Source organism: Oratosquilla oratoria, chromosome 5 (genome assembly GCF_046742065.1).
Source record: "Oratosquilla oratoria isolate Oo_2021 chromosome 5, ASM4674206v1, whole genome shotgun sequence".
Classification (NCBI taxonomy): Eukaryota; Metazoa; Arthropoda; class Malacostraca; order Stomatopoda; family Squillidae; genus Oratosquilla; species Oratosquilla oratoria.
Genome location: NC_134781.1, coordinates 43,196,146 through 43,208,645, shown reverse-complemented (window position 1 = coordinate 43,208,645; position 12,500 = coordinate 43,196,146). Strand labels below are relative to the sequence as shown.

The following is a 12,500-nucleotide window of genomic DNA, read 5'->3' as shown; positions in this document are numbered from 1 at the left end:
CTGCCTTTACCTTCCGTCCGACGTGCTCAGCATGGGACACGTTCTAAGGTCGCCTATCACCATAAACAAACTTGAACCCCTAGTTGTGCTGAGGCGCTCTTGCTAGAGCACCGCTGCCCACAGATTTTCCGCTCGGCGTCTGCAACATCCCAGTCGCTCACTCCCAAAACGATCGATATTCTGACGTCAATGAAACCTGTTTCACTGTTTACCAGTTGCTCCTAGAGGGACCTGGCAGGGTTCAAAACGGGCAGCCTCGAATAACCCGTTGAGCCCTAAAGATATATTTCTAGTGGGTAAGACTACTACGCCAGAAGGTTCGTAGCTGCGGCCGAATCCGTCAACCTTTGCTCTCTGTGTTCTTTGTACTGTTGAGGCAGGTAACACTCGCTACTGGGAATCGGAGAGGAGTGCGGGATTCGAAGCCATAAGCAATCGAATAGAACAGTAGCACGCTTACGATGACGTCACCACCAGTCCGGTGATGAATTTCAGTGCTGAAGGGGCTTCCCGTGGTGGGCAGAGAACAGAAAAACATAAAGCATAGGTAATTTGATCAAGCACATTGAGAAACCCTACTCTTACGCAGTATGACTAACCGCGTAGGAATAGCCTGGGACGCTTTACAGAAGCTACCATTCAGTTTTGTGGGACGCTCCCACAGCGGAATTGCGAGAAACTGACAACCCTCCTTTGACGAATCCTTGGGAGGGGACGGGGGGAGGAGGAGGAAGAGGAGGGGGTCTCAAGGTACAGCTAAAGAATGACGAACAGAGTCTGAAATCTGGAGAGTAATCTGGTAGGAATGGGGGGACCTCAAAAGGTAAGCAAGACCCGGCGCGGCCGTGGTGACTCACATAAAGAACGACGAGGAGGAACACGAGCGCCGTAAAAGAGGGCCAGACGTTCTATACGAGAAGAATGGCGTAAAAGAACCCTTTCTATAACAGAACAAAAACCCTGAGAGAGGTCATTTTTATGCAGGGAGGAAGAGAGGGGAAAAGGAGGAGCAAGGATGGGGGGAATGGAGGAAGGGAAGAAATGAAGGGAGAATAACAAAAACTCTTAGGATGGAGGCACGGATGAACGGAAGGAAGGGTTTATATATATATATATATATATATATACATATATATATATATATATATATATATATATATATATATATTATATATATATATATAAAGAGAGAGAGAGAGAGAGAGAGAGAGAGAGAGAGAGAGAGAGAGAGAGAGAGAGATTGAGAGGGGGAAAGGGAAGTGAGGGAGGGTATAAACATCGCTTTGGTAAATGTTCAAAATAAATTTGTTACAGAGTAGCTTCTTGCGCACCCATCTGGTGTAACAAGCATTCTAGGGATGATTCAAAGATTTAAAATCTCTTCTCCAGTTATCTTCGGCCGGAATTGGAGGAGGAGGAGGGGGAGGAAGAAGGCCTGAGTCTTTTCTTCCCATGTATTATTCCTCTGGCAGAATTATCCTTCTCTTCATCAAGAACTCAACTGTGATTCATGACGTCACATCCTGGCGCTGTGCGAGGCTCCCACCCCCTTCCCCCGTACCCCATCTCCCAACAAGTGGCACCGGGTAAGAAAATAGTGCCAAGCCCAGATTTCCACGGGGCGATGACCAGAAAAGACTGACGACCCGTGGGCGGGGCTTTTCAGACAATAAATGACCAGGGCAAAGTATCACAAGCGACCTACATATCTTATCTCCTTTTCTTCTTTAGAAAATACTTTCATTTGCCTCCACCCTTCCTTTCTTTCTTCCTTCCTTCTTCCCTTTGCAACTAAAAACTTGCACGTTTAATGCGGATGCCGCCAATTTGTTTTGAAGAACACTGCTTGTATGAGCCAGAGCACTTTGCTATAAATAAAAATAGATAAACACACAACGCACGTGTGTGCAACCGCGTGCTGGCACCCATGTACACACACACACACACACACACACACACACACACACACACACACACACACACACACACACACACACGCACACGCACACACACACACACTGTCAAGGATTTACTAATGGTCTTTCACTAACCTGACAAAGGGCCCTTCAGCCATCCACCAAGGCTTACTAAGCGGGTCACTACGAGCATAGCTCTCTTCCCGTAAAATACAACTATGTAAATACACACACACACACACACACACACACACACACACACACACACACACACACGCACACATACATACACACACAAACACACACACACACACGCACACACCACTACGGCGGTCCGGGTTCGAATTCCGACCAGGGCTGAAATAATTTCAGTATCGCTGCGCTGCGAATCGTTACTCCAACAATTGTGGGCGGGAGTTGGGTGTGTGTGTGTGCGTGTAAGGTCACAGCATTACCAACAGATCGGTCATATATGAGGTCCGAGCTTTCCAGGAGGGAAATAGCTGTCGATCACGAGTCCAACACGTGATCCAAGACCATGGTGAATCACACAAGCACACACATTACATACATATCGCCATGTCGGTCAATGGTGATAAGAGACGACAAGCGAAGGAGAACAACAACTACGCAGTAAAGCTAAAACCTGATTCCCACGTGGGGGGAAGGAAAATTACGCGCGTAGCACAATCATCCGTCAACAAATACAAACACATAATATACGTGAAGTAAGACAGGATTCACAGGACAAATCTGACCAAAGACAAAGAACATAACCGAACTGACTGAATGACTGACTGCCACTTGCCCCAGAAGTCAGAGGAAACAGGACAAAAACTGGCAATTTCGGCCACAGATAAGTGACTCCAGGCGTGAATTCTCGTCATCAACTCCAGAGAGTTTCATCATTCCAGATAAAAAAAAAAAATGTAAACAAACAAATGAAAATAAATTAATATTTAAAAAGATAAAATCAAAAGTAACATGATGTTTCCAGTTTTCCAGGATCTAGATTATTCCATTACCTTTTCCCCTTTCCCCTTCCTCGCTCCTTCCGCCCCATCCACTCCCCTCACCTCCCCCCCCCACCTTCTCTCGACAACTGACTTCACCGGTCAAAAATCCTTCAATACAATAATAGCTCTAGATAAGACACACTATCACCACACAACACGAGATTACAGGCTAATATAGAGATAAGGTCGTGACGTCAGTGTTCTGAAAACTTTCATTTTATCATCATTACATCATTACTATTATATTTATTTATTACTATCATTATTATTATTATTACCATTATTACTATGATTTTTTAAGACCTTGCAAGCTCCACGCGGTGGCTAGGCATGACAGTCCTTTGCCCGATCTCAGGGGATATATGTCCTTACTGTCAAGGATTTACTAAGGGTCTTTCACTAACCTGACAAGGCCTTACAAAGGGCCCTTCAGCCATCCACCAAGGCCTTACTATGGCCCCATGAGTCATCTACAAAGGCCTAACTAAAGTCCCTTCCCAACCCATAAATAAAGACTAACTTAGTAAGGGCCATTCAGCCGGCCACCAAGGTCCCAGCATGACAGAGCACTGCCTGACTAATAATGCACCAAAGCTGATGAATCTCATTCGTTCATTTCATCATGTTCATGGGAAATGAATATATCACATCCACACATGCACGCACACACAACTATATATATTTTTATCAGATAACATATAATACATCAATGTCATATTTCAATAGACTAATCAGTCATTGATGACGCTGGACACCACTGGTACAATGACGCACTTTAACTATTTTATTCTTGTTAGCGCCAGAAGATTTTATTCAGCTGACGGAGTTGGAGGGGCGTGTCAGCATATGTAAAGTGACATTTCAGCCCATTTTTCAATTGAATATGTTTTGCCTGAACAATATTCAAGGTGATTTTTGTGCACATTGTTCACAAACAAAATGTTATCAATATTCACAGTAACCTATTTTTCTTTATTTGTTTTTATTTGTTTTACGTCAACTTATTTATTCTTATTTATTCGCTTATTTCTTAATAAATCTACTTTTACAATTCATATTTATTTACTATATAATTTGGGGGGAGGGGCATTTTCTTCTTTTTCTTTTTTTATCCATTCTATTATTTATCTTTTCATTTTTCCCAGTGCGAAGATAAGCTTATCTGGCCCTGGAGACAAGCCATTTGGATCTTGGAAATGCCATCACAAAAACACATCAATCCCCTTTGTTATTTCTGTTATTGTTATTAGCAGTCATTATTATCAATATTATAAATTATCTATTATTTCTATTATTATTATTATCATTATTATTATTATTATTATTATTATTATTATTATTATTATTATTATTATTATTATTATTATTATTATTATCATCATCATCATAAATTATATTTATTAGTGAAATTATATGATCAATGTTATTAATACATAATTCAATTATCATGATTATTCTATCATCACTATTATTACCTTTCTATTACTACTAGTGTCATCATTATTTATGATTAGTGCTTTAAGTAATATCAGGCATGGGTAGGGTGAGGAGCAGGAACGTAGATGGAGGGGAGAAGGAAGAAGAGGACCTAGAGGAGTAGGCGCAGAGGAGTTGGAAAAAGAAGACAGGCAGGCAGGCAGGCAGGCAGGCAGGCAGACAGGCACCAGACTATTCTATTCCAGTTTCTGTCATCCACCCTCTGCCCTTGCTAGCAAACGGATAGCTTTCATCCCCTGTAGGGGGAGTAGGAGGGGGAGAGGGGGAGGAGAGGGGAGAGGGGGAGAGGAGAGGGGAGAGGGGGAAAGGGTAAGGGAAGGGGGCGAAGGGGAAGAGAAAGGGGAGCAAAAAGAAGGGGGAGAGGACAGGGGAGGGGATGGAGAAAGGAGAGGGGAGGCGAGTGGAGAGGGGAGAGGGGAGGGGACGGGGAGAGAGGAGGTGAGGGGAAGAGGAAAAATGAGGGAAGGTGAGGTGAGGAGGAGGGATATGGAAATCCAATCTTTCGGCCAAGACTTGAAACGGTGCACGTGAGGACGTGAGCCGGGGACGTTAACTACCGGACCGACCACAACTATCCCCCCACCCCCGATGTCACTGTCATCATGCACACGACTGCCCCCCCTCCCCCCCATGCGCATGGGCGTCATGCACACTGCAGCTCTCTTCGCTTACCCCTTACAGGATCGTGCTATATCCTTGGCCTATCACGCCTGGGCGATCATTAAGTTACTCTAGCTGACGTCAGGCGATTTTATCATCATGAATCCCCCAACCCCAATTCCTCTCTCTCAGGGTAAGGGCTAAAGATTCTAGGAATTAAGCGAAACACTTTAAAGCCTTTTATCTGGCTAAACCCCCCAAAATATATATACAGTATTCTTTTCATCTTTGGCAACTCCCCCTCTAACTGAACGTTAGAGGGGGAGTTGCCAAAGATGAAAAGCAACTGTATATATATTTTGGGGGGGTTTAGCCAGATAAAAGGCTTTAAAGTGTTTCGCTTAATTCCTAGAATCTTTAGCCCTTACCCTGAGAGAGAGGAATTGGGGTGGACCCTGACCTCGTGAAAGTCTTCCCACGGTTTACATTAGCAGAACACGTTAAAATAAATACAAATATGATACCTTAATAGCACAGCTCTCACGTCAAGCATGTTCTTCAATTAGCCATTTTTTTCTTGTTGTAATATTTTGTTTGGTCAAGCAATATGTTCTTCATTATCTCCCCCACCCCACAAGCACCGCCATCTTGGCTCCCTTTCCCGCCATTTGGAGGGTATTTAATCTCAAATGTGATCCTTCAAGTAAGAACGTCTTAAGCGGTGGGAAGAGGATCTGAACGCATTAATTACGTCAATGCGAGCGAGTCCAAGGATGCTCTTTTGTTTTTTCTATAAGCTATAGGGTGGACAGTGCGCGTGGGAGTGGGAATGAAAAAACAATACGGCGACTAGTTCTTAACTAGATGTCAACTGTGCTAGTTATGATTCATCATTCTTAACCTAAAGTTGGCGGCACACTAGGCATTTCTCGCTAGCATACTACTTCCTTTTGCTAATTTGTTTGAACAGAAATGACTTCGGCTACGATCTTTATTTTTTCAAATTTCCAAATGTCAAATTACTCTTGCGTCATATAGTGAGAAACTGAATGACGAACTAAGTTAAACATAAGCTAATTTTAGACACATTGTTGAGATGTCCTTGCGGAAGTCTAGAATATTGTAACTGAAGTCGTTTCTACTCAAACGAATTAGCAAAAGCAAGTAGCATGACAGCCTAGTGTGTCACCACCTTAACATGCGCACCCATGTCCCTCTCGATTGACCCTGTTATCTCTGGTTAAAAGTTACTTATAAAAACGACGTCCCCCCCCCCCCCCCAGAATAATGAGCTCGCGGGTGGTGGGTGCCGCCGCCACCGACATAGGGCGTCATTCTAAAGTGTTTTCTTTCAATTTTGGCTTCAAAAAGACCCAGTCACTTTTTTAATAGAACAAAGTCGCTTTCTGGTCATCGATCACTAACTTTCTCATGCAGGTCACCTTAAAAGATTTCCCGTCTCGCTGATCAAACAACTCTCATCACTCAGCTTGAACATTACAGAACGTAGTTTCCGTTATGACCGTTGGTGACGCCACAACGGTCGTAACGGTCAGTGTTTACGAGTCGAGACGTTTCGACACACGCGGTCTTCGCTGGTACCATAGGGTTCTGAGGGAGGAGATAAAGAGGTCTGGGTCTTTCTCCTCTTCCTCCGGGAGAAATGTAATTCCCCACGTTGAGGGAGATCCGTCAAGGTTGACTTCAACCTCAAGGCCGGCCGAGCAACAGGAAACCCCCGCCAGGTAGGTATACCTCGTACTGTAGGTGTGAAAGTGATGTACTCTTACCCAAGGTGAATGTGATTCGATTACGACAGATTACGATGATAAGGCAATCAGACAGGAGACTTTTCGGCCTATACATACATTACATACATACATACATACAAGTACGTAGATCAGGCCATAAATGAACTGAGCTCTCATCCAAAAGGGTAATAGCTGTCAATTACGAGCGCAACACGAGATACAAGACCGCAGTGTACTTGTATATCATTTGTAAGGAAAATATTTCATAGATGTAACACAACTGATATACATTGAGCGCTGTTACGAGGGCCAGCGGTTAAGGCGGATTATTGGTCCCGTACTTCTATTTCATTTTAGAACTTTGTAAACAACACACACACACAATCACACCACTCTAAAAGACACAACATCAACACCGTGGGCTGACTGCTACAAGAACAGCGCCTTTCCATCGATAGTGTACATCATTACCACAATCGAATTTAGGCCTAAAATTACCACTATTTACTAAATTAACTAACGGTTACTATTTTATTATTACATGCACACGGTCATAATCATTACAACAGTTACACAATAATATTAGTCCCTCGGGTCATACTATTACTTGTGACTCGATTGATTTTTACAAAGACCCCGAGAGTCAGGTTTCCCTGAGTCATTCCTCGATGACTCACTCACTCAACTGAGTCACGGTTCCGCTCTTTGCTTTGCCACGACCTCCAACAATGACAAAGAAAAACAAATAAATAAATAAATAAATAAATAAATAAATAAGAAAAATAAGATTAAAGGAACGAATAGATAAACAAGTTAATTGATGAATGAATAACTAAAGATAAATATAGGAATGAATTATCAAGTAGATTATAAGTGAATGAATTAGAAAACAATGTGAATGAATTAGAAAACAATGTGAATGAATTAAAAATAAATACAAGAATAAAAATAATAAACAAAAATAAATACAAAGAAAGAAAATGCATGAACAAAATCCACCATATATATATATATATATATATATATATATATATATATATATATATATATATTATATATGTATATATATTCATTTATATACAGTATATATACCTGTATATATATATATATATATATATATATATATATATATATATATATATATATATATATATATATATATATGATGTAAGCGGAATAGGAAACACAGGAGTCTTGGTCTTGAGTTTATTCCTGACTAGTTTCGCAGGTATGCTTTTTCAAAGCATACCTGCGAAACTAGTCACTAATAAACTCAACACCAAGACTCCTGTGTTTCCTATTCCGCTTACATCAACCTGTCAGAATGTCTCAAAATATATATATATATATATATATATATATATATATATATATATATATATATATATATATATACATATACAAACGGGTCAACGAGACATCAGTTCTAAATACGTGGTGTATCGTCCTCTACCGCGTTTGTCGGCAGACTCTCTCAACACACAAAAGTTGACAAGTTTAGCAGTGTTGCAGCGTTGTTTGACCACATTCTCTGATTATCGGCAGGTGATTTTATTTACTATCCAATGTGTTAAATTACTATATCGACTAGTACACACTACACACAGAAATAATGAAGGCGAGAGGGAGTTAGCCGAGGAAAACCCACCCGGCGGCCAATAGGGTAAAAATGTTCCTGAACCCCACATCAAACCAGCACCCAACCCCATCGTCTGCGGATCACAATGATTTACGCGCATCAAAGTCTTTCTCCTGGCCAAGGCCAGAAGATCAAGACATTATTTTCAAGTCACGATGCTACAGTCCCGACCCTTCAGCTGAAAATATCATATATATATATATATATATATATATATACACACGCATTGTTAAGAGTAGGTCCTCCCTCCGGTCGTCACTCACTAGTCCTCACCTCGTCACTCCCGTCCTCAACTCTTCTCTGTCCACATTCGACCTCCGAGGCCTCCCAAGGGAATCCCTCGTGGGGCCCTAGGATGACTAACCAGCGCTAGGGTCTGCCGCATGACCATCACACAAAGCCCTCTTCAGGAAAAACACGTGCACCTCACCAGCCTCAGCGATGACTACCTCGGCCATGTGACACGGTAACTGGACCTATTGAGGAACGCCTACCCTCTGTCTTCGTGAGTCACCGACGTCAGAACGTTTTGCCTCCAATATCCCACGAAGCACACGTGACTTCACGCAAATTAGGAGCACAGGTCATGATTTCCCCATGTATATAAAGGATGGACCAACGCCCGAATATTCAGATAGCCTCGGAGAAGCATACATGAGTCTGGCTCGCTGCTTCTTGCTTTCTCACCACATTCCCCCCCACTCTCTGCTCCCTCGCAAGCAGATCGCCGGAGACACGAATTTAAACAGTCGTCACCTCCCCTCGCCGTCTCGTTCCTCCCTCCAACTGGTGCCCAACATTTCATTGTTAAATAAAATCAACTCTATCTCTACCAGAGTTTACCTTCAACCAGCCTAACTGGCTGCCCAACGTGAGACAGCCTACCAGCCTAACATTTGACGGCCCAACGTGGGATATAGATCACCGGCCTAACATTTGGCGCCCAAGAGGGGTATAGACCACCGGCCTAACATTTGGCGCCCAAGAGGGACATAGACCACCGGCCTAACATTTGGCGCCCAACGTGGGGCAGACTACCAGCCTAACATTTGACGGCCCAACGTGTGACATAGACCACCGGCTTAACATTCGGCTGCCCAACGTTTGGGCCCCCCGATCCCCAGCTTTGCTACCGCTGTCTGCAGCTATTGTCACTGTTTCCCAGATTATCTGCCGTCTGCCACTCAACTGCTGCCAGCCGCCACCTGATCTGCCAGATCGCCTGCCACCACTGTCTGCCGCTCCATTGCTGCCAACCGCCCTTTTATCTGCCAGATCGTCTGCCTACGCTGTCTCCCGACTGCCAGTCGACTGCCTACACTCTTATCTACCACAGGTATTTGCCGCCACGGTATTTAATGCCAGCCGCCACTCGATTTGCCAGATCGTCAGCCACCGCTGTCTGCCGCTCGACTGCTGCCAGCCGCCACTCGATCTGCCAGATTGTCAGCCACCGCTGTCTGCCGCTCGACTGCTACCAGCCGCCACTTTGCCAAACCACCTGTTCACCAGCTAACCTGCCGTCGCTGCCTGCCAACTTGACTCCCCACACTCTCGCCTACCTCAGGAATCTGCGTTACTTGTCTGCCGGATTGTCTGCCACCGTGACTGCTAGTTCGCCTATCAGGTCTGCTGTCTGCCAGCTCGCCTGCCGTCGCTGACTGCCAGGTCGTCTGCTGACTGCCAGTTTGACTCCCTACATTCTCGCCTACCACAGTTATCTGCCGTCATTGTCTGTCAGATCGTCTGCAGCCATTTGTCTGCCAGCTCGCCTGCCACCGTGACTGCCAGTTCGCCTACCAGATCTGCCGTCTGCCAGTTCGCCTGCCCACCAGCTCGATTGCCGTCGCTGCCTGCCAGGTCTGCCGACTGCCAGGTCGTCTGCCTACATTCTCGCCTACCACAGGCATCTGCCGCCATTTGTCTACCAGGTCACCTGCCACCGTGATTGCCAGTTCGCCTACCAGTCTGCCCTCTGCCAGCTCGCCTGCCCACAAGCTCGACTGCCTTCACTGACTGCCAGGTCGTTTGCCTTCATTCTCGTCTATCACAGGTATAACTTCACGTGTCTGCTATCTGCCATCGCTGACTTCCAGGTCAGCCGACGGCCTAACGTCCCATCAACCACGATCATTCTCAAGTGTCTATCTTTTCAGGGAGATGTAACCACGTTCCAATGCCACCGTACAACAATGATCCCAGGACGCGTTCAAGGAATGAGATCCCCTGAGCAGTCTCCTGAGATGTACCAACCTCTTCGACGTCATCCCTATGGCAAACGGACTGCCACCTGCTGCTATTGCAGTCTGAGGGACAGCACTGACTCCGCCTTCAAGTTCCGGCCCAGTCGTGAGGACAGGTCGTCCTTTGATGACTTCTTGTCGAGGCTCCACACGACTTCACTTCCAGCCGCGACTTCCGTGAGGGTGTGTTAGGAGTAGCCCTCACGACCGGTCCTCAACTCGTCACTCCCGTCCTCACCTCCGAGGCTTCTCAAGGGAATTACCAGCGCTAGGGTCTCCCGCATGACCATTACAAAGCCTCTTTGAAGGACCTCGCGTGCAGCTCACAAACCTAGACGGACCCTGTGAGCCCCCCCCCCGATGATGACTATGCAGTGCTAGGATCTGCCACGTGAGACACCACAAGGCCCCTTTGAAGTAACGCGTGCGATACCCGCCTCATACCCTCCATCTACGTGAGTCAGCGGCCTGAGAACGTTTTTGCGTCCGACTTCCCTCGCCTCACACTTGACCTCACGGCAATTAGGAGCACGGGTCATGACCTGCCCGTGTATATAAAGGATGGACCAACGCCCGAAGATGCAGATAGCCTCGGACAGCATACGTGACCCTAGCTCGCTGCTTCTTGCTTTCTCGTCTCTACCCCACCCCGCCTTCTCCTCCCTCGCAAGCAGATCACCGGAGACACGACTTGAAACACAGTCACCTCCCTCGCCGTCTCGTTCCTCCTCCACCCCCCCAACTGGCGCCCAACAATTCATTGTTAAAATCAACTACACCAGTTTGCCTTAAACCAGTCTAACTGGCTGCCCAACGTGGGACATAGATCACCGGCCTAACACACACACACACATACATATATATATTATATATATATACACCTGTATATATATATGTGTATATATATTATATATAATATATATACATAATATACACACACATATATATATATATATATATATATATATATATATATATATATATTCATAGAGAAATGACGACACTTTTATTATACTGCGTCTGTCTCTCCGTTATGCTGTCCCCCAACCCCTTGTCACTGTCCTATACCATTTCTCTGAATAGTCATTTCCTTTTTTCGCCCACCCTGTGGTGGGGGAAAACAATGCCACCAAGTAGTCTTCCCACTTCAGTCGTAGGCGGAAAAAAAAACGGGACGGGGATAGGATTAGCAATCCTGCTACCTGTACCCCTATAAGGAACATTCCTTAAAAAAAGTATAGGCATAAGAGGGTCTAGGAGTTTTCCAACAAGTACCCTTAAGTTTGGGTCTTTTAATGTGCGTAGATGTGGTACAGATCAGAGTAAAAGGGAAGAGGTAGGCAGTATATTTGTAAGAAGAAAGATGGATATGATGCCATTGAATAAAATTAAATTGAAAGGGAGGGGCGAGTGTGCGTTTAGGAGTGTAGTTGGAAGGTTCTCATGGGTGAAGAGAGGACGAGGGAGAGAAGGGGTGGCTATACTAGTAAGTGAAGAGATAGGTAAGCGTATAGTTGAGTAGAAGGTTTCTTCAAGGTTGATGTGGATGAAGGTGAAGCTGGGAAGGGAGATGTGGGTTTTGTAAGTGCGTATGGGCCTGGTTGTGAGAAGAATGTAGAGGAAAGGGAGGCTTTTTGGATAGATTTAAATGAGTGCATAGAGGGATTAAGGAGAAATTTCAATGTAGTAGTATTGGGAGACCTTGATGCTAGGGTAGGAGTGATTGGGAAGTGTGGAGTGTCAAGAAAAAATCGTAGTAGAGAGTTGATGGTGGAGATGTGTCTCGAGAGTTGATGATAGTAAATACAGTGTTTAGGAAGAAAGTCAAGCATAAGTAT

The 12,500-nt window shown here is 44.7% G+C and overlaps 1 protein-coding gene across 4 annotated transcripts in view; it reads right to left on the bottom strand.

The window, feature by feature from the left end:
* Window positions 1–12,500, bottom strand: part of LOC143025488 (uncharacterized) — a 608,144-nt gene that overhangs the window by 79,988 nt on the left and 515,656 nt on the right. The gene's annotated exons all lie outside the window — the stretch shown is intronic.